General features: G+C 36.7%; 1 non-coding gene across 1 annotated transcript; it reads left to right on the top strand.

Moving 5' to 3' along the window:
• Positions 1–216: 216 nt before the first annotated feature.
• LOC112427761 (small nucleolar RNA ACA64) lies at positions 217–328 on the top strand. Its single transcript, XR_003019490.2, has one exon. It is a non-coding gene; the product is annotated as a small nucleolar RNA ACA64 (small nucleolar RNA).
• Positions 329–23,909: the final 23,581 nt, after the last annotated feature.

Genomic DNA, 23,909 nt, shown 5'->3' with positions numbered 1-23,909 from the left:
TATGATCTTTATTAAGTTAGGGAAGTTTCATTCTACCACTGATTTTCTGAGTTTATACCAAAAATTACATTGAAATTTAGTAAATGAATCTTTTGCAGCAATTAAAACAGTTACATGGATTGCAATAATTATTTGGCAGATAAATAAATCAAAAACTATAACATACACACACACACAACTGAATATTATTCAGCTTTAGAAAAGGAAATCCCCGGCGTTGGTGGAAAAACACCCTCGGCTTTGGCCGTGGCCACGGGTGAGATTCGGCGCCCAGAACCTCACTGCGCGCTGCTCCACGTGCCGCGGCGAAACCCAGGCCCAGACAGGCGCCGTGGGTGCGGTAGCTCGCATGGTCTGGCCCCTGACTCCTGACCCCGGCTACAGACCCCTAACCCTGTCTTCTCTCCTCAGGACACTGGTCCTCCCACGCCTGACACTGACATCGTCAGGACCGCGGGGTCGGGGGGACTTGGCTGTTCCCCCTTTCAAATAAAACTGTTTGTCTAAAAAATAATAATAATAATAGAAAAGGAAATCCTATCATTTGCTAAAACATGGATGGACTTGGAGGACATTATGCTAAGTGAATTAAGCCAGACATAAAGAGAAAAATACTATATGATCACAAATCTTTGTGGAATCATTTCTTTAAAGAGTCAAATATACAAAGACAGAGAATACAACAATGAAAAGATGTAAATCAGAGGATACAAAATAGTAGATATGTAAGATGAATAAGTCTAGAAACCTAATGTACAACATGAGGGCTATAGGTAATAACATTGTACAGTATTTAGAATTTTTGCAAAATGAGTGGCTTTTAGCTGCTCTTGACAACAAAAAACAAGGGGGTGGGGTAAACATTTGAGATGATGGATGTGTTAATTTGCTTCACTATAGTAACCATTTTACTACCTTTGTGTGCCCCCTAGTATACCATAAATATATACAATACAATTTATTTTTAAATTTAAAACATAAAATGCACACTGCAAACTACAAAATATAGTTATATGATTAGTCTTATATGTGGTGATAGATAACAGGAATCTATAAATGTCTTATTTTGCATTTTCTTTATTCAATATATATTAGCCTCATCAAAACTTTAGTGTTCTAAAACCTTTTTTTTAGTTTTCTAAAAAGTCTTTTATAAGTTAGGAACCATCTATCCCTTGAAAGTATGGAAGAACTCAACTATGAAGCTATTTGGACTTGAGGCATCGTTTGAGGAAAGCCTGAAATTACCCTTTCAATTTATCTAATGATTATTGGTCTATTTGGGGTTTTTACTCTTCTTGCTCCAATTTTGGCCTTTTATATTTTTCTACAAGTGTCTCTCTTCTTTCTAGATTTCAAATATATTCAAATGTATTCCTGAATAGCTGCTATAATAAAATTTGTATTATTTTTAAACCCTTTCTGTACATATATTCATTACATTTTTCTGTATCATATTGATTTTATATTCTCTTTTATTTTGTTCTATATGTCTTGCCAAAGATATCTTTACCATATGAATCCTTTAAAAATACATTTTTTGCTAATATTCTTTATATATTATTGGGTTTACTTATTCATTTACTTATTAAATATTGATTGAGCCACCTGCCATTTGCTTGGCACTGTTCTAGGCACCCAGATTTAGCAATGGACAAAGCAGACTAAAATCTCTGCCCCTGGGGATTGCATGCTGATATATTCTTTAATTATGATTGGCTCCCCGCTTGCTTCATTGGTTTTCTTCTTCTGTTTGCTTTGTCCAACTTTTTAAATTGAATGCTTATTAATTTCCCTCTTAGAAATGCATTTGCATTGTCATTCAATGCTAAATCTATTATGTGTTTATCTCCTCTATGATTTCTTCTTGATATATGCTCTATTTTTAGCCTTTGATTAATTATGTTTAACTTATAAGTGTATATTAAAATATCATTTTAAATTTATTAGTTACTCTCTTCCCCTATACCCATATAGTAATTGAAGATACCTCAGTAGCCTCAGGTATGTATCATCTTCACTTCTCTAGGCAATATATACTGTCTTTGCTTCTTTAGACAATAAACTTGACAGAATTATTTACTCATTCCTAATTTCATGTGCTTATTTCATGTACATTTCATGTGTGTGCATGTCTGTGTCTGTGTGTTTCTACTAGAAATCATTTCTCTTCTTGCCTGAGTACTTCCCCCAAGAATTTTCTCAAAGAGGATTGTGTAGGGTAAACCTCATGAGAACTGAAAATAGCTTTATTTTTAAAATTTACCTTACTAAAAATTTTAAGTTTAATTTTGTTTAACACTTTGAAAATGTTGCCTCTTTAGTTTTCCTTGTATTGCTGTGGAGAAGCTAAATATTAAATGATCTTCTTTTTTTTCTGAAAAATTTTAATATATTATTGTTGCCATTTTTATTCTTATCATTCACCGTAAGTTGTCTATTGTGGATTTTCCTTATCTAATTTTTCAGCACACTATAATATTTTTCAATCTGAGGTATTTCATTATCCTCTAATTTAATTAACTCTCACCTCTTATTTCATAAAATATATTTTCACCTCCATTTATGTCCTCTCTTTCCTTTAAAAAAAGCTTGTCATAAAAACGTGAAAACTTACAGTTCTCTTCCTTATATCTCTTAACTTTAAAAAAAAATTTCTATCTCTCTATTCTTTCTTGGGTCTTGTGGTAGCACCCAAACCCCATATTCTAGGTCGGCACTATATTTTAGCTGGATACACTTTGCTATTTATCCTTTCTATTGAATTTTTAATTTTAATTCATATTTTTATTTCCTGTGTGCCTCTTGAGTCAATTTTATAACTGCTGGGTCCTCTCTTTTCTTCTAGTATCCACCCTGTCACTCTGATGGTGTCTCCTTGCTGTTATTGCTCCTGTAATTCACAGAAGCTCTCCTGTGTCTTGTCCTCTCAATGCAGATGACAACGGAGATTCCCCCCACAGTAATCTCCATATGGTCCTTTTTTTGGTTAATACTGCTTCCTATCTCTCCAAGATTGTTGACATTGTGTTGCTTTTGTGTATCTAACACGTCTCTCCTATGTTATATCACGAGGACAAGCTTCGGGAGACAGAGGTATACTAATTCACAATCTTGTCAGGGAGTAAAAATCAAAATTATTATTTTATATCAAGGGTAGAAAGCAGGAGGGGCAGGGAGGTGGTGTATGAGTCCTGGCAGAAGATCCCTTTCATGCATGTCCCAACGACTTCCTTGGACCTGATGAATATTGAAGACCTGGGACAGTGACGTAAAAATCAAGCAACAAGGAAATAAATTCCAATGACAAATAACATTTTGACTGAGAAACCATTATCCTCTTCCCCAGATCGGTATTATTATTTTATACTTACAAAGGCAGTGACTGAAAGATCAAAAGAAAATAGTCTTGTTCTCATCTCATCAAACCCTCTTGGCAATCCAACCTGGAGGGTTTGAGAAGGCACATTGACTGATCCTGTGCAACTGAAGCCTTCAAAATTTGCTTTCTTCTTGCTTCTATCTTCTTCCTTCTATTTGCCCTTATTTATACACACACACACCCCTCCCATACACGCTTATTTCACCTGAATTCCACATTACATAAAAACTGACTTCCCATGAACCGTACACAGGTTGTCACTAAGGATTCTTCATTGTCTCCCACATTTTCTGCCACCTAATTGTAAAGAGCACCTTCCCCTGCATTCTAGAGGTATATGCAGTAATATATATATATATGCATGCTATTTAATAAAGTATTAAATAATAGTATAGCATTATCATATAATATTATCCTATAATATTTAATAAATTATTCTCAGCTTAGCTACATTATTCTATATACTATATTATTCTATATGTTATGCAATTGTCTCATACTATTCTATACATTATATTCTGTAGAATAATATAGTATATTATATTTAATAATATAATACTATTATTATGTACTATAGTATATAATAAAGTAAAATTTAAGTTCACCTGGTTTTCTTCTGGTGTTTTCTAAAGGTCTTTGGCTATCTGTACATGTATATCATAGAAAATGGGATGTGGAATTCCCAGTGGCTTTTTGATGTTAATAGTGCTGATGTTAGGAACTACCAGTCCTGTTTCTTCAAAGCCCAGCCACACACTTCCTTTTTTCTTTGGGGAGGTAGAGGAAAGAAACAGGGAGAGAAAATAGGTAGAGCCAACTGTTGAGCTACGAGTTCTCAGGCAACTCTAACATAGTTTTCATCATGCCCTGCCAAAATGACAGATCCCTTTTTCATGTGCTGCTGAGGGAGGAGAACAGCAAAAAACTGAAGAGGTATAGGAAGCCAAGGGAGATTTCTGTGCTGGATGTGGACTGGTATGTATGCAGGCTCTATTCAAGCCAGACACTTTAGGAACATTATTTCATCTGATTGTCCCAACAGCACTATTAAAAGTTATATGTTATTGTGAACTTTTCATAGATAGTAACACTGAACTCAATGAATTTCAATATTGTCCCGATTTCATGAGTAATAGTGGAGACACCAGGAATTCCTCAGAGGCATGTCTGAACATAAAGACTCTGTCCACTCACCACAAAATCAGAGAAGAAAGCATTCTTGCCCTAAGACAGAGCTTGCGACTCAGGGTTTGCCCTTGATTAAACATGGAAAGTTTACCTGTGATACCTCCAACCTGTAACTTTTGTTTTTGAGGCTTGATCTTCTTTCTGTAGTATCTGGCACCCCTCCATTTGTGCATGGAGGGCTCTCAGCCCTCAGATAAGGGCTCTCTCTTATCTGCATTTTCTATAAGAGGACCATCTATGACAAACTGATTCTCACTTAGATGTTAGCTAAGAAGTTGTTTTTTGTTACTGTTTTTGGTTTGGGTTTGTTTGTTTTGCCTTTCCCAGAGAACCATAGATAAAAGGAGAAATTGTTTCTTTAATATTTGCTATTGTTTAATTCAAAGAAATGAATCTCTAAATGTAGAGTTTCCATCTCTTGAGCCTTGGCAAAGAACATATAGATGTTAAATTTGCTATCAACCAAATGAGGTGAAATCTAGTCAATTACCAATGCCACATGGTCTGGTTGGCACCAGAAGGCCTAATATCTGAGTACACAATAGAAAGCAAGTCAGGTGGTCTTTAAACAACACTCCCCTAAGACAATCAAAGTGGAAATAAAGAAATCTCAAAAGTTTAGCAAGCGGATGTTTATCTTGCTAGATACTGTCAGTAGTTTTCTGTAGCTACTTTTTTGAGCTAGCTAATGTTTAATTTGAGTAACCTTGTGGAAAGACCTGTTTAAGTGGCACTATCAAACAATAGCAGCAAGAGGAGAGATAAGAAGAAAGTAAAAAAGGATTATTAAAGAAATGCTGGGGGTGAAATTTATCTCTTCAAACAAATCAGGGTGTGCTAAGTTAATAGAAAAATCCTATAATGGATGGACAGATAGGAAACTTATTTCCCAGAAGTTAGAAGCATGTGAGTGATTTTTACTCTGATTTGGTGGCAGGGGGTTGGGGAGAGGAGGCTGTGAATTTCAGAATATTATATTTATAATATATTTTCCAGGATACTGGCATTAAAAATACCTTTTTAAAAATATTACATAACAATGATGCAAAGGATGAAACTGAAGGGGAGGGACAGGGTCTTGAGACTGCCTATCCTGAGCTTCTATCCATAATTTAGCTCTGTAGGAAGAAAATCTCTTTTGATCCCATTTTCAATTCTAGTACATCTAACAGCAACACTAGAATAAGATTTGACCTACTAAGTGCTCTGCTGCATTGGAGTTGTTTAGATTCACCAGAGTATAAAAAACACACATAGAAAGACTAATTACAAAATAGAGGCTGAGTTTGTCTTTCAGTATTTCTATTATTTGGTTAGTCCAGGCTCAGCCCCTAGATTCTGAATTTGTCAGGCTTCTGAGCCCAAGCTAAGCCATCATAACCCCTCAGCCCCTAGACTCTGAAATTGTCAGGCCTCTGAGCCCAAGCTAAGCCATCATAACCCCTGTGACCTGCACATATACATCCAGATGGCCTGAAGCAACCAAAGAACCACAAAAAAAGTGAAATAGTCAGTTCCTGCCTTAAGTGATGACATTCCACCATTGTGATTTGTTCCTGCCCCACCCTAACTGATCAATTGACCTTGTGACATTCCTTCTCCTGGACAATGAATCTCAGGAGCTCCCCATGCAGCACCTTGTGACTCCCACCCCTGTCTGCAAGAGAAAACCTTCGTTAACTGTAATTTTCCACTACCTACCCAAAGCCTATAAAACTGCCCCACCCCTATCTCCCTTTGCTGACTCCTTTTTTGGACTCAGTCTGCCTGCACCCAGGTGATTGAAAAGCTTTACTGCTCACACAAAGCTTGTTTGGTGGTCTCTTCACATGGACACGCATAACAGAATTTAGATGCAGTAAAATTTCCAATGTGTTCCTGAGATTACTTTATTACAGAAGAGTATTAATAATGTGCATGTATTGATGCTTTAATTGTACTGTTTTTGAAGCAAAAGAGTTGAAATAAATAATTCAAGATTCTATTTGACCAATCAGCTTGTATTTTTAAGGGCTTAATAAGTAGCTGCCTCTGAGGAGATTTAGAGAAGGGCTGTCAGAAATGGGTAACTTTTCTTCAGGTGTTTACAGAAGATGAAGAGTGACAAGACAGGCACCAAGCAATCGGAATGGTGGAGAAAGATGCTGTGGCTTCTGACTGCTTGCCTGTGGTCTTTTGTGTTAACCAGCAATACAAAATTACTAGACTTTTCCATAGAGATAAAGGACTATGAAAATAGTTTGGACCAGGCATGGTGGCTCACCCTTGTAATCCCAGCATTATTGGAGGCTAAGGTGGGCAGATCACTTGAGCTCAGGAGTTGGAGACTAGCCTAGGCAACATGATGAAATCTCGTCTCTACCAAAAAGTATAAAATATTAGCTGAGGTGGGAGGAGGCTTGAACCCAGGAGGCGGAGGTTGCAGTGAGCCGAGATCGCGCCACTGCCCTCCAACCTGGGTAACAGAGTGATACCCTGTTGAAAGGAAGGAAGGAAGGAAGGGGGAAGGAGGGAAGGAAGGGGGGAAGGAGACGAGAAGGAGGGAAGGAAGGAAGGAAGGAGGGAAGGAGGGAAGGAGGGAAGGAGGGAAGGAGGGAAGGAGGGAAGGAGGGAAGGAAGGAAGGAAGGAAGGAAGGAAGGAAGGAAGGAAGGAAGGAAGGAAGGAAGGAAGGAAGGAAGGAAAATAAAATAATTTGACCAAGTAACTGTGTGTCCCAATTGCTTAAAAGTTCAGATACACAGGCTCCACTCGATATAAAATAAATCAGAACATCTCTTGGTGTTACGGTCCGAACATGTGTAACCCCCAGATTTATTTGTTGAAGCCCTAACTCCCAGTGCAATGGTGTTTGGAGATGGGGCCTTTGGGAGGTAATTAGGATTAAATAAGGTCATGAGGATGGGACTCTTATGATGAGATTAGTAGCCTTATAAAAGACACCAGAGAACTTGTTCTCTCTCTCTCTCTCTCTCTCTTTCTCTCTCTCTCTCTCTGTATTCACATAAAGAAGAGCTCATGTGAGCACACAGCAAGAAAGGGATGGTCTGCAACCTAAGAACCTAAGAGGAGAGCCCTCCCCAGAAACCAACCATACCAACACCCTGATCTCAGACTTCCAGCCTCCAGAACTGTGCGAAATAAATTTCTGTTGTGAAAGGCAGGAGTTTGTTGGGAAATGAGTTCCTAGTCTTTTTGCCTTTACTTAAACTACTTTGGTAAGATGTAATTGGGTTTTTTCCCCCTTGTCTCATTGCCCTCCAACCATTGAGCTGTAGTCACACCTGCTTCTGTAGAAGGGTGAATACAACCCAGGAAAAAAAAAAAGAAAAAAACGGTTTTAATCACATGAAATTTCCCCCGACCTTCGCCAAAAAAGAAAGTATGTGTTGAAATCCTAACCAGCCAGAATGTGTCCTTATTTGGAAATAAGGTCTTGATAGAGGTCATGACGTTAAAATGAGATACAGAGTTGGCGTTAAAACTATCTTAAAAAAAAAAAAAAAAAGGCAGCAAATCAGGTTACTTTTCAAAGGAGGGTAAAATCAAGGCTCAGGACTATCACAGCTTTAGTAGCTCAGATATGTTCATATACAAGCCACATTTTCTTCAAAAATACCCATAATTCTTTGTTTGCTGGATTATTAGAAATGGAGCGGGAGGATAAGCCATAATAAAAGTTCAGGCAGAGTGAAACAGTAAATAGTATGTACAAATTCCTGTAACTTAACCTGATACCACACGTTCAAGTTGTGAGAGGTCTCTCTTGGGCATGCTTTATACAGACACTAATCCCATTCATGAAGGTTCTGTACCTATGACCTAATCACCTCTCAAAGGCCCCACTTTCTAATGCCATCGCCTTGGTGGTAAGGATTTCAACATATGAATTTGGGGCTAGGGGATGCAGATGTTCAATCCATAGTAGGTTGTGAGTCTGGAGAAGCAACAAGGCTCCCTCAGTCTGAGCTTGGGCCCTACTCAAGTAGGCAGGTTTCAGTGCATCTTTCATAAGAAGGAATACGGATCTATTCTACCTTCATTTAACTTAAAGTCATAGTGGTGACTCTTCCAGAACAACGGAAATCTATTGTTAAGGAGGAATCGAAGTTTATAAGTTCAGAAACATAAAACAGCCAGGAATGTTCAGAAAGTAACTCTAACTAAAATAATTAAGCCCCTTCCCTGGAAGTACCATGATATAGTTTGGATCTGTGTCCTCACCAAATCTTATGTAAAATTGTAATCTCCGACGTTGAAGTTTAGGCCAAGTGGGAGGTGATTGGATCATGGGGGCAGAGTTCTTATGAAGAGCACCATCCCCCCTTGCTGTTGTACAGTGAGTGAGTTCTCACGACATCTGGTTGTTTAGTAGTGTGTGACACCTCTCCCTACCAACACTCTCTTGGTCCTGCTCCTGCCATGTGAGAAACCTGTTCCCACTTTGCCTTCCACCATGACCAAAGGCTTCCTGAGGTCTCTCCAGAGGCAGATGCTGCCATGCTTCCCGTACAGCCTGCAGAACCATGAGCCCATCAAACCTCTTTTCTTTGTAAATTACCCAGTCTCGGGTATTTATCTATAGTAGTGTGAGAATACACTAATACATACCACAATGCACAGAAAGTAATATCAAGCAGTCTTACCTCAAAGAGCAGGAAGAACATTTGAGGAATATTTGAAGAAAACTATGTGATTTTCTTTCCCTGCACTATTGTAGTTCAATGCTTCCCTGAAGCCTATTCAAAGGTGAGGATGGAAAATAATCACTCAAGAGATCAAGGCAAATATCATCCCATAGAGAATAGCCCTTTTCCATGAGCTTGCCACCATTGTAGCCTTCAATTTTACATGACTTCTGCTCAAACTGTATAAATAATTAAAATATTTTTGCTTTAAAAGCTTTGGTTAGTTTTTAGGCTCAATGTAGACATCTAAATTAAAAGTTGTAGGGCAAATACCCAAAAGAGTAGGGGTTCTGGCATCAGACAGAACTTGATTTGAGTTTGAATTCCATCACTCTTGTGCAAGATATGCAGCCTCCCAGAGATCTAATCATCTCATCTGTAAAATAAAGCTGATTATATCTGACCTCAATGATTTATTGGAAGGAATACATCACATGACACCTGTAAAGCTTTGAGCACAGTGTGTGACACAATTAGTCATGAGTAAAATTAATATTAACTCTTATAAAGAAAATCGTATTTTTGAAAAGAGTGCTAGGTAATATGTTAAATAAAAAAGCTGAGAAAATAGTTGTGTAGGACTGCAGAAAAAAAAGAAATCATTTTCTATTAACCACTCCATAAGCCAATTTATCATTGAGAGAAGGATTTGGCTTGATAATGAAATTTCTAGAATAAGCAAACTCTAGTTCTTGACAGAACTTTAGAATCAGAATCTTTCAAATGATCAAACTATACCATACCATAGACTGGGCGACTTGAGCAACATGTATTTTTCACAGAGCTGGAGACTGGGAAGCCCAAGATCAGAGTGCCAGGAGATTCGGTGTCTGGTGAGGGTTCTCTTGTGGTTTCCTCATGTAAGAGAGAGAGAGAAAGCCAGCCAACTCTCTTCTCTGTCTTCTTATAAGGGCACTAATCCCATTATGAGGGCTCTGCCTTCATAATCTAATTTTTCCCAGAAGTCCCACCTTCAAATACCATCACATTAGGGATTATTAGTTTTTGCGCGGGGAGTTGGGGGAGCACAAACATTCAGTTCCTAGCTCTTGCTCCAGGTCAAACAATCACTAGTCAGAGCCAGCACTAAGTTACATTTCTCATATGACTCTATCACAATGTATTAGACCTTAATTTATATTTGCTCGTTTCTTTTTGAGATTTATACATTCATAAATTTATAAAGCTGATTTAGGACAGTTAATTCCATGTAACATGTCACCCAAACAATTGCATATTGGTTTGACAAACCACATTTCAATCCATCAGAAAAGTTTAGGTTGAAGCCTGCACATATTCCAGAGACATGAAAGTGGAGGATAAGTGTTTTTACAGCAAACAAACCTGAGGCGAGTTGTTAAAGGACACTTGCTTTGGAATGGAACTCTGGAGTGTTTAATTATCAACATGTGCCTTTCCATCCCCGGCCTATTAAATCATCTGGCCTGCTAATAATAGCCTGTTTAGCCATCAGGAAAAGATGGATGAGTTTTAGTTCCCATTTTCAAATCCAAGGGATCTGCCCTGTTTCTGAATTATCTGCAGATGAAGATTAGTCACTGAGGCATCTGTAGGTTGTGCAGAGGACACTGGAGTCCTGGCCAGGATATTTATCCTCAGCAACATGCTCCTCCCTCTCCTTCAGGCCTTCCACTGGTGAAAAGAGACTGAAAGAGCCAAACTTAAAACGCGAGGAAGGGAATCTTACTAATTAAATGCTCTTTTTAGCATTGCAAACTGAATGTAATCACTTCCTGTGTTTAAACTGTCTGTGAATAGATCATGTATTTAGCTTTGCAAAGAAAGTTTTACATGTAACACCACTGCTTTCTCAATGCCAGCTGTTTAGGTGTTTGTTTTAATCCATATCCAGTGTTCCCATTACCTGTTGATACGTAACAAACTATTTCAAATCTCAGTGGTCTAAAAAAACAGTTTCTTTGGATCATGATTTTTGTGGATGAGGAACTGGGGAAGTGCTTAGCTGGGTGTTTCCTTTCTGATCCCTGAAATGTTAGCTGAGGTGGCATGGCTAGTACCAGTGGATGCATTTTTAAGATGGTTCCCTCATATGGCTAGCAAGTTGGTGCTGGCTGTTGTCTGAGAACTTGGCCTAGTCTTTTGTTAGGGTAACTTGGTTGTGATCCATAAAGGCCCATTCACAGGATGCTTGGGCTGCCTCATTGGCAGAGCAGTAGAGTTCCCAGTATGAGTATTCTTTCAGTTGAATGTAAGCTGCAAGACTCATTCTGACCTAGCCTCAGAAGTCCCAGAAGACCACTTTCACTGCATTCATTGATCAGCCAAATTATTTAAAGCAAACTCAACTCCAAGAAGATAGAAAATAGACTCACCTCCTCAATGGTAGGTTGGCAAAGATATAGCAGACATCTTTAACCTAGCACATCAAGAAAAACTGTAATTGCTACATTTTAACTACCTCCTCCACTTTACACATTATCTGGTAATTCTCAGAAGCTTCAAATATATGTATTTAATGTATTCATTGCATCTCTCTCCACTCATAATATTTAATAAATATTTTCTGATTGCTTTGAAACTATGGTTCAATCAATCAATTCCATTTATTTTTCTTAAGATTACTTCTTTCCTTCCTAACCATTCCCATATTGATTACAGTACTTCAAATGCCATTCTGGATCCTGAATAACTAATCTACTCAGTAACAAATAATGTAATCTTCAACATAACATTCTCTCTGAGACAGTGCCAGGCAGACAATGGAGACAACAATTCAAAAACACTTTCCAAGTTGAAGTACAATCTTTAACAATGGCAGTACTTTTGAGGTATTTAGGTAGCTTTCACATCATGCTTTTTTTATGCCCCAAGGGGTAAGGGTATCAAATAAAGCAGTTTTCCAGGTCTTATCAGTAGACCCAAAAGTAGAAATTAACTAGTAGTAAAAATCACTTATATTAAACCCCTTTCATTTGCACATATTTGTGTATGAATACCTAACTGTTTTGAAGTAGCAATTAAGAGAACAATGAAGGAGAAAAAGGGGGCCTGAGACTGCAACAGACACTTGGGAGACTGTATTTTAAAAGTCTATATTTTTACATATTGATTTTATTTCTTAAATAAAGAGAAAGATACTGAATCATGCACACAAAGTACTACCAAAAGAACTAAAGTGGGAGAAAGTTGTGACCTAATGATACCATTTTCTGATAGACACCTCTTTAATTCTTCCCACTTAAATCTTGAATAACAAAGCCTTGTAATGTGTATAGAAACCAAAATTCTACAGACAGTGCTAAAGGAAGTTTTAAGATTCTCCTGACAAGCTCTTAAGTTGATAATGGCCCCTGTTTGAACTGGTATTTTTAAATAAGTAGTTGGGTAACATTCCTTTAGTATACAGAAAAGCCTGTATACTATCAGGAGGATCAGGTGGCCTTCCTTTCTTCTACTTTGTTGTCATGAACAATTCAGCTCTGGCCCCAAATTAGCATCATTCACTCAGCAAAACAAATGCCCCACATTAAACTCTTCTCACTCTTGTTACAATTTAGCAGACACCTGTGTTTGCTTGAGCATGCTTTGTGGCATTTACTCCTACAATTGATTTTGTTTTTCTTTTTGCCCTCTTAACATTTATCCCTCTTCTGATAATAGCACCTTGATTTTTCTTTATGCAACCTCATCTCATATTCTCAGTCTCAGTGGCTTCTGATGAGACGCTCACCGCCAGCTCTAAGAATTGAGCCAAAAAAGGGAGGCATAGTTCAGAAATAGAAATAAATCAGAGTAAGACAAACATAAGAAAAAGGAGAAGAAAAAGACAAAGGGAAGAAGTGGGACTGGGACACTGATGACATTGTTTGAGATCTTGGATCCAGTCATGCTTCAAACTCTATTTTTCAGTTACACAAGCTAATTAATATTTGCTCTAACACACACACACACACACACCTACATGCACACAGACATATTTTATTTATTTATTTATATATTTATGTATTAGGATTTGCTTAACCTGGTGTGATTTGAGTTCCTGTCATTTAAAATTAAAGCTTGAAATTAGGCTTTACCAATACAGCCATTTACCAACTCAAAATATATTAGCAAAGTATTGCTTCTAGTTATTTATAGAACTGTTCTTGAAAGGCATTGTGAAATCTGAAATAGTACATTAAATTTACTTCACTGGCTTTAATATAATATGTGCAAACCAATAAAAGGCAGCCTATTCAAATTACTTATATTTATTATGAGATTATTCAGTATTACTAACCAAAATAAAATTACTAAATGTACGTAAATTAAACTTTTCTATTAATATACAACACAATCATGTATTTTTACAGAGTCAGAATAAAAGGTCACAGAACCACAAACCTCTAGGTAGGTGTACATGCATTAGCATTTGTATAAGCACATGTATTTGGTGGCTTTGCTGGAGTAACAAACTACCTCAGAATCTCAGTGTTATATGAAACAAAGTTATGTTTCTTGTTCATATTGCATGTAGGCTTCAGGCCACCTGAGGGTCTGCTCCCATTGTGTGCTGCTCTATCAATCTTCTCAGCTAGATTTCCAGGCTAAAGAAGCAACCTCTATTTGGAAAGCACCATTCTCAGAGCAGGAAGCAGAAGCAAGATTACCATGTCATCCTATTTAAAGCTTCTGCTCCAACATGGCTTATATCATATTCACTCAAATTGCACTGTATGGGGGAACCTGCCCCCGATGGTTAACATGTGTTCTTTTCTATTTCCTAGGTGTCTCGGCTGGTTTGAGAAATAAAGGGAAAGAGTACAAGAGAGAGAAATTTAAAGCTGGGTGTCCAGGGGAGATATCACGTGTCAGCAGGTTCCGTGATGTTCCCCGAGCCGTAAAACCAGCAAGTTTTTATTAGCGATTTTCAAAAGAGGAGGGAGTGCACGAATAGGGTGTGGGTCACAGAGATCACATACTTCACAAGGTAATAAAATATCACAAAGCAAATGGAGGCAAGGCGAGATCACAGGACCACGGATGGGGCGAAATTAAAATTGCTAATGAAGTTTCAGGCATGCATTGTCATTGATAACATCTTATCAGGAAACAGTGTTTAAGAGCAGACAGCCTGTCTGACCAAAATTTATTAGGTGGGAATTTCCTTGTCCTAATGAGCCTGGGAGCTCTACAGGAGACCTGGGCTTATTTCATCCCTTCGGTTTCTACCATAAAAGGCAGCTGCCTTAAGGGCAGCCTTAAGGGGGCCGTCTATAGATCTGCCCTCAGGGCGCATTCTCTTTCTCAGGGATGTTCCTTGCTGAGAAAAAGAATTCAGTGATATTTCTCCTATTTGCCTTTGAAAGAAGAGGAATATGTTTCTGTTGCATCCGGCTCACAAGCAACCAGAAGTTTTATCTCTCTTGTTCCTTGAACACTGCTGTTATCCTGTTCTTTTTTCAAGATGCCCAGGTTTCATATTGTTCAAACACACATGCTCTACAAAGAATTTGTGCAGTGTAACGCAATCATCACGGGGTCCCGAGGCGCCATATATCCTCCTCAGTTTACAAAGAAGATGACGGGATTAAGAGATTAAAGTAAAGACAGGTATAGGAAATCACAGGGGTATTGACTGGGGAAGTGATAAGTGTCCATGAAATCTTCACAATTCATGTTCAGAGATTGCAGTAAAGACAGGCATAAGAAATTATAAAAATATTAATTTGGGGGAACTAATAAATGTCCATGAAATCTTCACAATTTATGTTCTTCTGCCGCGGCTTCAGCCAGTCCCTCTGTTCGGGGTCCCTGACTTCCCGTAATAGCACTAGACAAATTTAAGAACAGGACAGGAAAGTTCATGTCATCTACACAGCTGTATTGCCAATTATAAGGCAAACACAAGGATCTATAAGTGCTTACAAATAGGAGAATCAATGATTTTGAACAATAATATTACCTGACAAATAGACATGTCCTATCTTTACCTAACTGCTTTCTAATACACTGCTATGGCTTAAGGGTAGTACCCAGGCTTTCACTGCAATTTTAGATCACTAATGTAAGAATTGATCTTCAAGTTGTAGATTCAAGGAGGGAAAATTTCTCCTTTACCCTCTGAAGACTTAGTGAAAATGAATTTATGATAGTCAGATTAATAGAAAAAGGCATACAAAATTGATCTAACAGGCAAGGGAGAAATATCATGGGAGAGTGAGTGCTCAATTTTTTTTAAAAAAGAGAAAACTAAATTCTAATTTTCTTTCAGTGTACTTTTTATATTAAGGCTCAATATTAAAACCCTTTAATAAATTCATTTAGCTTGAGTTTGTTTAACCATATAAGATTTTCTTTTACTCTCTTTTATTTTTCCAACTTTTCATATTTATTTAGTTTTACATACAACAATTTTTCTCCACTTGTTCATTTTGTAACAACATTTAAGTATACTCTACACTAAAAAAAAATTATTTTCCTTAAACAAAATCCATATCTTCACGCATTCCTTACAGCCTTCCTCACCAAAAACACATCCTTGTAAACTGTATGTACAAAATTGTTTTTCTTATTTTTAGTAGTTTTAATTAATTACATTAATTAGAGCTTCAATCTTTAGCAACTGTAAACCAAAAATAAAATTATGAATACCGTTTTATAATTTATAAAAATGTTTCTTAATGGAATAATATTTTTTTAAAAATTGGAACAGAACAAATTTACTAACAGATCTAAATCTATTTTGTTTCTTTGTAATAAGAAACCAAAAGTAGATAAACTTAAATCTCCTGTTAATATTTTAGTATTATATATTACTTAGAAATAACCTAGAAATGTGATGAATATCTATCGTTAACTCAGCAAAACTAGAAGGGTATATTGCTAAAGTGACTTGGGAAATCTTTTAAGTAAATATCAGTATGATTATCCATGAAAAAAGTATATTTACCAACTTATATCCCATTTACATCTCTTTGATTTATTAATCCTTAAAAATTAGGCTTGGAAATTATTTTACTTTATTTTATTTCATTTATTTTTTATTTCAATCATTTTGAGTAAAAGTGATTTTGGGTTACATGGATGAATTGTATAATGGTGAAGCCTGAGAGTTTAGTGCACCAATCACCCAATGTACTATATACATCATACCCAATATGTAGTTTTTTAATCCCTCAGACCCTTTCTACCCTCCTGACTTTTGAGTCTTCAATGTCCACTATGCCACTCTGCATGCCTTTGCAGACCCACATCTTAGCTCTCACTTGTAAGTGAGAATATGTAAGTTTTCCATTCCTAAGTTGCTTCTCTTAGAACAATGGCCTCTAGCTCTATCCAAGTTGCTGCAAAAGACAATATCTCATTCTTTTCTTATAGCTGAGTAGTATTCTATGTATCTATATACCAGGTTTTCTTTATTTCTTCCTTTATTTATTTATTTATTTTTTTGAGACAGAGTCTCACTCTGTCGCCAGGCTGGAGTGTAGTGGTACAATCTCGGCTCACTGCAACCTCCTGAGTTCAAGCGAATCCCCTGCCTCAGCCTCACAAGTAGCTGAAACTACAGGGGCACACCACCATGCCCAGCTAATTTTCATATTTTTAGTAGAGACCAGATTTCACCATGTTGGCCAGGATGGTCTCAATCTCTTGATCTCGTGATCCGCTCGCCTTGGCCTCCCAAAGTGATGGGATCACAGGCGTGAGCAACCACACCTGGCCCACTTTTTATTTATCTACACTTTGGCTGATGGAAACTTAGGTAGTTCCATATCCTTCCAGTTGTAAATTGTGCTGTGATAAACATACACATGCAGGCATTTATATATATATGTATATGGACTTCTTTTTTGGGGGGTAGATACCCAGTAGTTGGATTGCTGGATTGAATGGTAGATCAGTTTTTAGTTATTTGAGAAATATTCACTCTGTTTTCCATAGAGGTTGTACTAATTACATTCCCACCAACAGTATATAGGCATTCCCTTTTCACCATCCATGACAACATATATTGTTTTCTTGATATTTTAATGATGGCCACTCTGGATGGGGTAAGGTGTTATCTCATTGCAGTTTTAATTTGCATTTCCCTGATGACTAGATGTGAAGATGTAGTGATGTTGAATTCTTGTTCATATGTTTCTTAGCCATTGTATATCTTCTTTTGAGAACAAACTATTCATGTCATTTGCCTGCTTATTGATGCAATTTTATTTTATTTTATTTTATTTTATTTTTCTGGCTTGTTTGAGTTCCTTCTAGATTCTGGATATTAATCCTTTGTTGGATGCATATTTTGTAAATACTGTTTCCCATTCTGTGAGTTTTCTGTTTACTCTGATGATTATTTCTATCATCCTACAGAAGCCTTTTAGTTTAATTAAATCCCATTTATGTATTTTTTGTTTTTGTTGCATTTGCTTTTGGGATCTTAGTCATGAATTCCTTGCCTAGGTCAATGTCCAGAAGAATTTTTCCTAGGTTTTCTTCTAGACATTTTTGGCTTCAGATCTTAGATTTAAGTCTTTAAGCCATCTTGAATTAATTTTTCTATTTGGTAAGAGAGAATGATCCAGTTTCAGTCTTCTGTATGTGGCTATCCAGTTTTCCCATATGTTTGAAAAATTTTATCAGACATTAGACACAGTTTAGTCATCTCGTTTTTTTTCTATTAATTGTTATATAACACATGTATATCAGGCAGTTACTATCCAAACAAAAACTACTGAGGTGTTTTGCTGATAATCCAGAAGATAAAATGTTTCTACTAAACCAACAATCTTTAACTCATCTAATTTCCTAAGGATTTATTTAAGTCAAATAAACTTTGAAAAGTATTTGGGCTTAATTATTTAGTTCATACATGCTCATTTTATCTCTATGTCAATTTGGTACCATGTAGATAATATATAAACACACGTATAGAAATAAACATGTAGACACAATATGCAACACACATACACTTGTGCATCCAAAAGCCAAATTAATTAGGTTGCTCAATACAAAAAAAGAGCAAAATTTCAGACCTGAGATGAGCCCATCTGTGTGTCTTGAGACTCTGTAAGGAAGGCAGAAATCCCCAGTAAAGAGGTCAGTGGCACATTTTTTTGTGTGTTCCTCTGTAGGTCTCAGGGTCAGTAGAAGTCTCCTTTAGATCACTTCATGTGATACCCGAGACTCTGATGTTTTCTCTCAGAAATTTTTTAGTCATTAACCTTCAAATAAAAGAACTAGGGGCTGACAAAGGTGGCAAAAGGAAGGAGAAGCAGAAGTAAATGGAAGAATGGGTCTTAAAGTAACCAGTTTCAGGAGAGTTTAAGTTTCACAAAAAGGCCAATGAAGATCTAGTTAGTAGGAGTTCAAGAAAAAGAAGTCCAGCTGACTTAAAAGTAACTAACAGGAGAAACAGGATTCAAAAGGAAAAAATCAGAGGCCTTTAAAAAATATTGCAGCCTGGATTTTAGCTTTTAATTAAGCGACTTTTGACCATAGAATGCTTAAAACATTTTATCATCAAACTTTAGCCAAGCAAAGAGCAAACTTTCCCATTTACCAGTTTTTTCCCCTGAAATTTGTACCTAGAAGGAGTTTTGGATGTGGGTAAGAATGGGTGGGCTTTGGAAGCAGCAGGCCTTCCCCTGGAACCAAGGGACTAGAGCGGGCTGTAAACGGGGCAGCATCTTTCCCACTGCCTGGGAGGAACCTTCTGCTGACTTGCTCAGAGATTAGGCTCAGGGCAGAGGCAGGAGGCCTGTCTCTCTGGCCCAGTCTGTGGCTAGTCACAAGGATCTCTCCTACCCACTCCTAAGAAAGCCCACATAAAAATCTAATGAACAAAGATGAGAAAGACAGGGCAAAAAGAGCTTCCAGAGTACGATGTCTGTTTTTGTCTCTACTGGTTCCTTTCTTTCTGAGTATATAGCTCCATGTTTACCTCGGGAGAGAAGGTTAAACAAACAAAAAAGTTTCTATCATGCTCTGAATATAAACCAAAGGAGTATATGAACAACGACCTATAAACCAAAACAAATATTCACATACAAGACCGAAGCCCAGAAGCCCTTTGTGATTTTAGCCAGTCTCCAAAGAAGAACAGACAACTGAAGCCCTTCCAAGATCCAGACCTCAAAACAGCTTAAAGGAAGGAAATTTTTATGAGGCACGGATCGGGTACAACACACATTTCTATCTAGCCATATCCCCAGGGATTCCAACCTTTGAGTTAGTCACCTGCACACAGCTGCCTGACAACCAATGTGCCCCTGATCAATGAAAAATGAAGAGATGAAGAGTTGGTAAGACAAACAGAAAAGCAAAAGATTTTCATGGTAAGAAAAGGATTACTAGTCAAATGGGTACCCCAAAGAGTCAAGAGTCACACAAATATAAATTCAAAAAGATTTTTACAAATAACTCCAATTAACTCTCACAAATGTTTCTCTCCTGAGCCAAACAAGTTTATATCTCTAAGGGACTTGTTCCCTGGCCAGGAATTGACCCCAGGCAAAAGCACTGACAGTGCAAATCTTAATCACTAGACCACAGATTGAAGCATCGTGTAGCAAATCTCACAGAAAATTCAAAACAAGCAATTGGATCATTCAAAAAAAATAAATAAATTTACTTTAAATCTGATTTTTGCTTTTCAATCTTGCCAATGAATTTCTTGAAGTAGATAATATATTTCTGCTGTAACTTTTTATAGATACACATCAGACAGCTATTTAAAAGAAAAATTTCTTTTAAATGCAGTCAATTTATTCCAAAGATGACTCAAGCCAGTAAGCCTTTCTCTTAGAAAGGCCTGAGCAAATTACTGATATTGGTAATCTGTGTATTTTCACTTTTTTTCTCAGTCTTGCTAGATGTTTATCAATTTTATTAATCTTTTCAAATAATTGGTTCTTGGTTTTGCTAAATTTTCTACGTTTTAACATTTTCAAGCTCATTAATTTCTGCTTTTACTTTTATTATTCTCTTCCATTGTTTACTTGGGTTTATTTTGTCCTTTGTAAGGTTTTTTTTGGTTTTGTTTTTGATAAGGAAGCTTAATTACTGATTTGAAACTGCTTTTTTAACCTAAGTTTTGAATTTGGTTCCATAAATTTTCTTCTTATCACTGCTTTAGCTGTGTCTAACATATTTTAATAAGCTTTATTTTCTTTTTTTTTTTTTTTTTTTTTTTTTTGAGACGGAGTCTCGCTCTGTCGCCCAGCCTGGAGTGCAATGGCCGGATCTCAGCTCACTGCAAGCTCCACCTCCCGGGTTTATGCCATTCTCCTGCCTCAGCCTTCCGAGTAGCTGGGACTACAGGCGCCCGCCACCTCGCCCGGCTAGTTTTTTGTATTTTTTAGTAGAGATGGGGTTTCACCGTGTTAGCCAGGATGGTCTTGATCTCCTGACCTCGTGATCCGCCCGTCTCGGCCTCCCAAAGTGCTGGGATTACAGGCTTAAGCCACCGCGCCCGGCGGCTTTATTTTCTTTCAATCAAATATTCTTTTTAAAATTTTTCTTGGGACTACCTTTTGACCCATGGATTATTTACAAATATACTATTTAGCTTCCAGATGTTTGGAGACTTTCGGCAATAATTCTCTTATTGATTTCTAATTTAATTCCATTGTGGTAAGCAAACACCTTCTGTATAATTTCAGTTAGTTTAAATTTTCAAGATTTATTTCATGGCCCTGTATACAACCATGTGATTCATGAGCACTTGAAAATGAGTGTATTTTGCTGTTGTTTCTTTAAAAATATCCAGTAAATACTGTTGGTTGATGGTATTGTTGAGTTCTTCTATACCCTTACTAATTTCTGCCTTGTTTTTCTATAAATTTTTGAGAGAGGGGTGTTGAGGTCTCCAAGTATAATAATGAATGTCTATTTTTTGTTTCAGTTCTGTCAGTTTCTGCCTCATGCATTTTGTGGATCTGTTGTTTTGCTTGGTGCATATACATTTAAGATTACTGTCTTTTTCATAAGCTTTAACTTTTATCAGTTCATGGATCCTGCTGTCTTTCCTGTAATTTTCTATACACTGAAGACTACTTCGTCTATTATTAGTGTAGCCACTTCTGATTTCCTTCAATTCTTTGCATGATATATCTGTTTTTAAATAGTTGGATCATTTTGCCAATTTTTGTCTTTTAATTGGTGTGACTACATCATTTACATTTAATGTAATTATTAATACATTAAGCCTTCCATTTCATTTTTAGTTGCTGTTTGTTCTTTCAGCTTCTCATTTCTTTGTTTTCTTTTTCCTGCCTTTCTGTGATTCACTTGAAGTTTGTTAGAATTCTATTGAGATTTAGCAGAAGTGCTTTTGTGTATATTAAAATACCACAGATAAACTATATATAAAACTTTATGTAGCTGTTTCAGCGGTTATTCTAGGCATTACATTGTGTGTGTGTGTGTTTGTGCGTGTGTGTGCATGTATGTGTGTGTGTATGGTGTTCTATCACAGTCTACTGGTGACATTATTTTATTATTCAAAAAATCATAATAACTATATCTCTCTTTAGTTCTCTTTGCCCTCCCCTAGTTATAATATAGTTGTCTTAAATATTTCCTCTGCATATATTTATAGCCACATTTTACACTGTTATAATTTTTGCTTCAACTATCAAAAAAATTAGAAAGCTTGAGAAGAAGGAATTGCTATTATAAATTTTTCTTACCTTATTCTCTCCTCTTCACTGATCTTAAAGGGTTTCTTATTTTACAGTTTCTTAATGTTTAAAGAAACATTCTCTAGCCATTAATTTAGAATAGGTCTGAGACTAGACACATTCATTTTGTTTTCTCATTTTAGAATATCTTTACTTCCTCTTCATTCCTGAAGAATGTTTTTTGCTGGGTATAGATTTCTGGGTTGACAATCAGTTCCAGGCTGTGTAAAATATTAATCTAGCTTCACAGCTTTTTCTCTAATTGTTATTTTTCTAAAGGTAATGTGTCATTTTTCTCTGGCCACTCTCAAGATATTTTGCCCTTTCTTTTTCTGATTTGTGTTCACTCATCTTCAATCTGTAGATTAAAGTCTTTTGAACAAATTTGAGAAGCTTTCAGTCATTATTTATTGGTACAGTTTTTCAGCCTTGTCCTCTTTCTTATCTTCTGGAACTCCAGTGGCATGGAAGTCAGATCATTTATGATAGTCACATGGTTTCTCAGGATTACCTCATTTTTTTAGTCTATCTTCTCTTTGTTGTACATATTGGGTAGCTTCTATTATTCTATTTTCTAGCCAACTGATTATCTGCCCTATCCATATTGCTATTGAGCTCCTCCACTATACTTTTTATTTAAAAAATTTTATCTCTCAGTTATAAACTTATTTTATAACTTTTATTTCTCTATTGAGACTTTCTCTTTTCAGTTTGTTTTGAGTATTCATAATTGCTTATTAAAGTAGTTTTATGATAGCTGCTTTATAATCTTTGTCAGAAAATTTTAACATTTCTGTTATGTCAGTGTTGCCATCTTTTGATTGTCTTTTTTTCATTCAGTTTGAGATCTTACTGATTTTTGATATGACAAACCATTTTTAAAAGACAACTGGAAATTTTTGTGTCACAAAATTTTCAATCTTATTAAAACTTCTATTTTAGCTGGCTTTCTTTTATGTAACTTTGATGAGGAAAGGGGAAGGCATCACCACAGAGGTAGAATTTCAGCTTGGTACTCAGCCTTCATTGACACAGAAGTTAGGTAAGTTTCCTCATTACTCCTAGACAGAAGTAGGGATTTGACTCCCATTTTGTCTCCACTGACAGCAGTGGGGCTGCCCTTGTCACCACTGGGTGATGGTGAAAGATCATACTCTACATTAGGTCTCCTTCACACCACCCAGCTAGAGAATGAGAACATTATTGCCAGGCACGAGTAGAAATCCAGGCTCCCACATTACATGCACTATCACGGTGAATGAGGAGCTCGTTACTGGCCAACAGGGATTCAATCCGGGCTTTCTACATGACCTTCAAAACCAGCCCAGCAGGGACATTGGGATTTTGCTAATAGCCTTGAGTGGGTCCCTACTCAGCCTTTGCTGGTAGGATGGGGTCAGAGCTTTAGCTAGAATAGAGCAGGTTTTTTCCAAATTTTTTTGTCTTGCTAGGCTGCCCCTTTCTAATTCTTTGTCTAGGGCTTTAGTTGGAAATTTTGACATCTGTGCAAGTTGGTGTTTTTAGTTCACTGGCTTCATTAGCTCTAGGTCAGGATATATGAGGCAAAAGGAAAACCCAGGTAACTGATCACCATGTTATTCTTTAGGTCCTGAGAATCTTGACCAATCAACCATCTTCTCTTATATCTTTCAAAGATGTCTTATGTTTGTTTTACATAAAAATATTCTGATATTTATATGTAAAAATATTCTCAGTTGTATTTAGCATGATGATGAGGGAAGTATGTCTACTTCATCTTCTGGAAGCAGAAGTCAAATTAGAAAACTTTAAAAAAATGATTGCACTTATAATTGTTTATTTTTTTAAGTTGGTTTCCTTTTTTTTCCTGAAAACTCAATAGTCCAGTTCATATGAAAGATTTCCCAGGAAATAACAGAATACAAAAAGAATATTTGCTACTGTGATTATACAAATGAATGCATTCAAAATGTGCTTAAAATATTGGCATCTGTTCAATCTCCAACTCCCAAAGTCCCAGGAGATGAATAATGTAT

This window comes from Macaca nemestrina, chromosome 3 (genome assembly GCF_043159975.1).
Source record: "Macaca nemestrina isolate mMacNem1 chromosome 3, mMacNem.hap1, whole genome shotgun sequence".
Taxonomy (NCBI): domain Eukaryota; kingdom Metazoa; phylum Chordata; class Mammalia; order Primates; family Cercopithecidae; genus Macaca; species Macaca nemestrina.
This window is presented reverse-complemented; position numbering and strand designations above follow the sequence as displayed.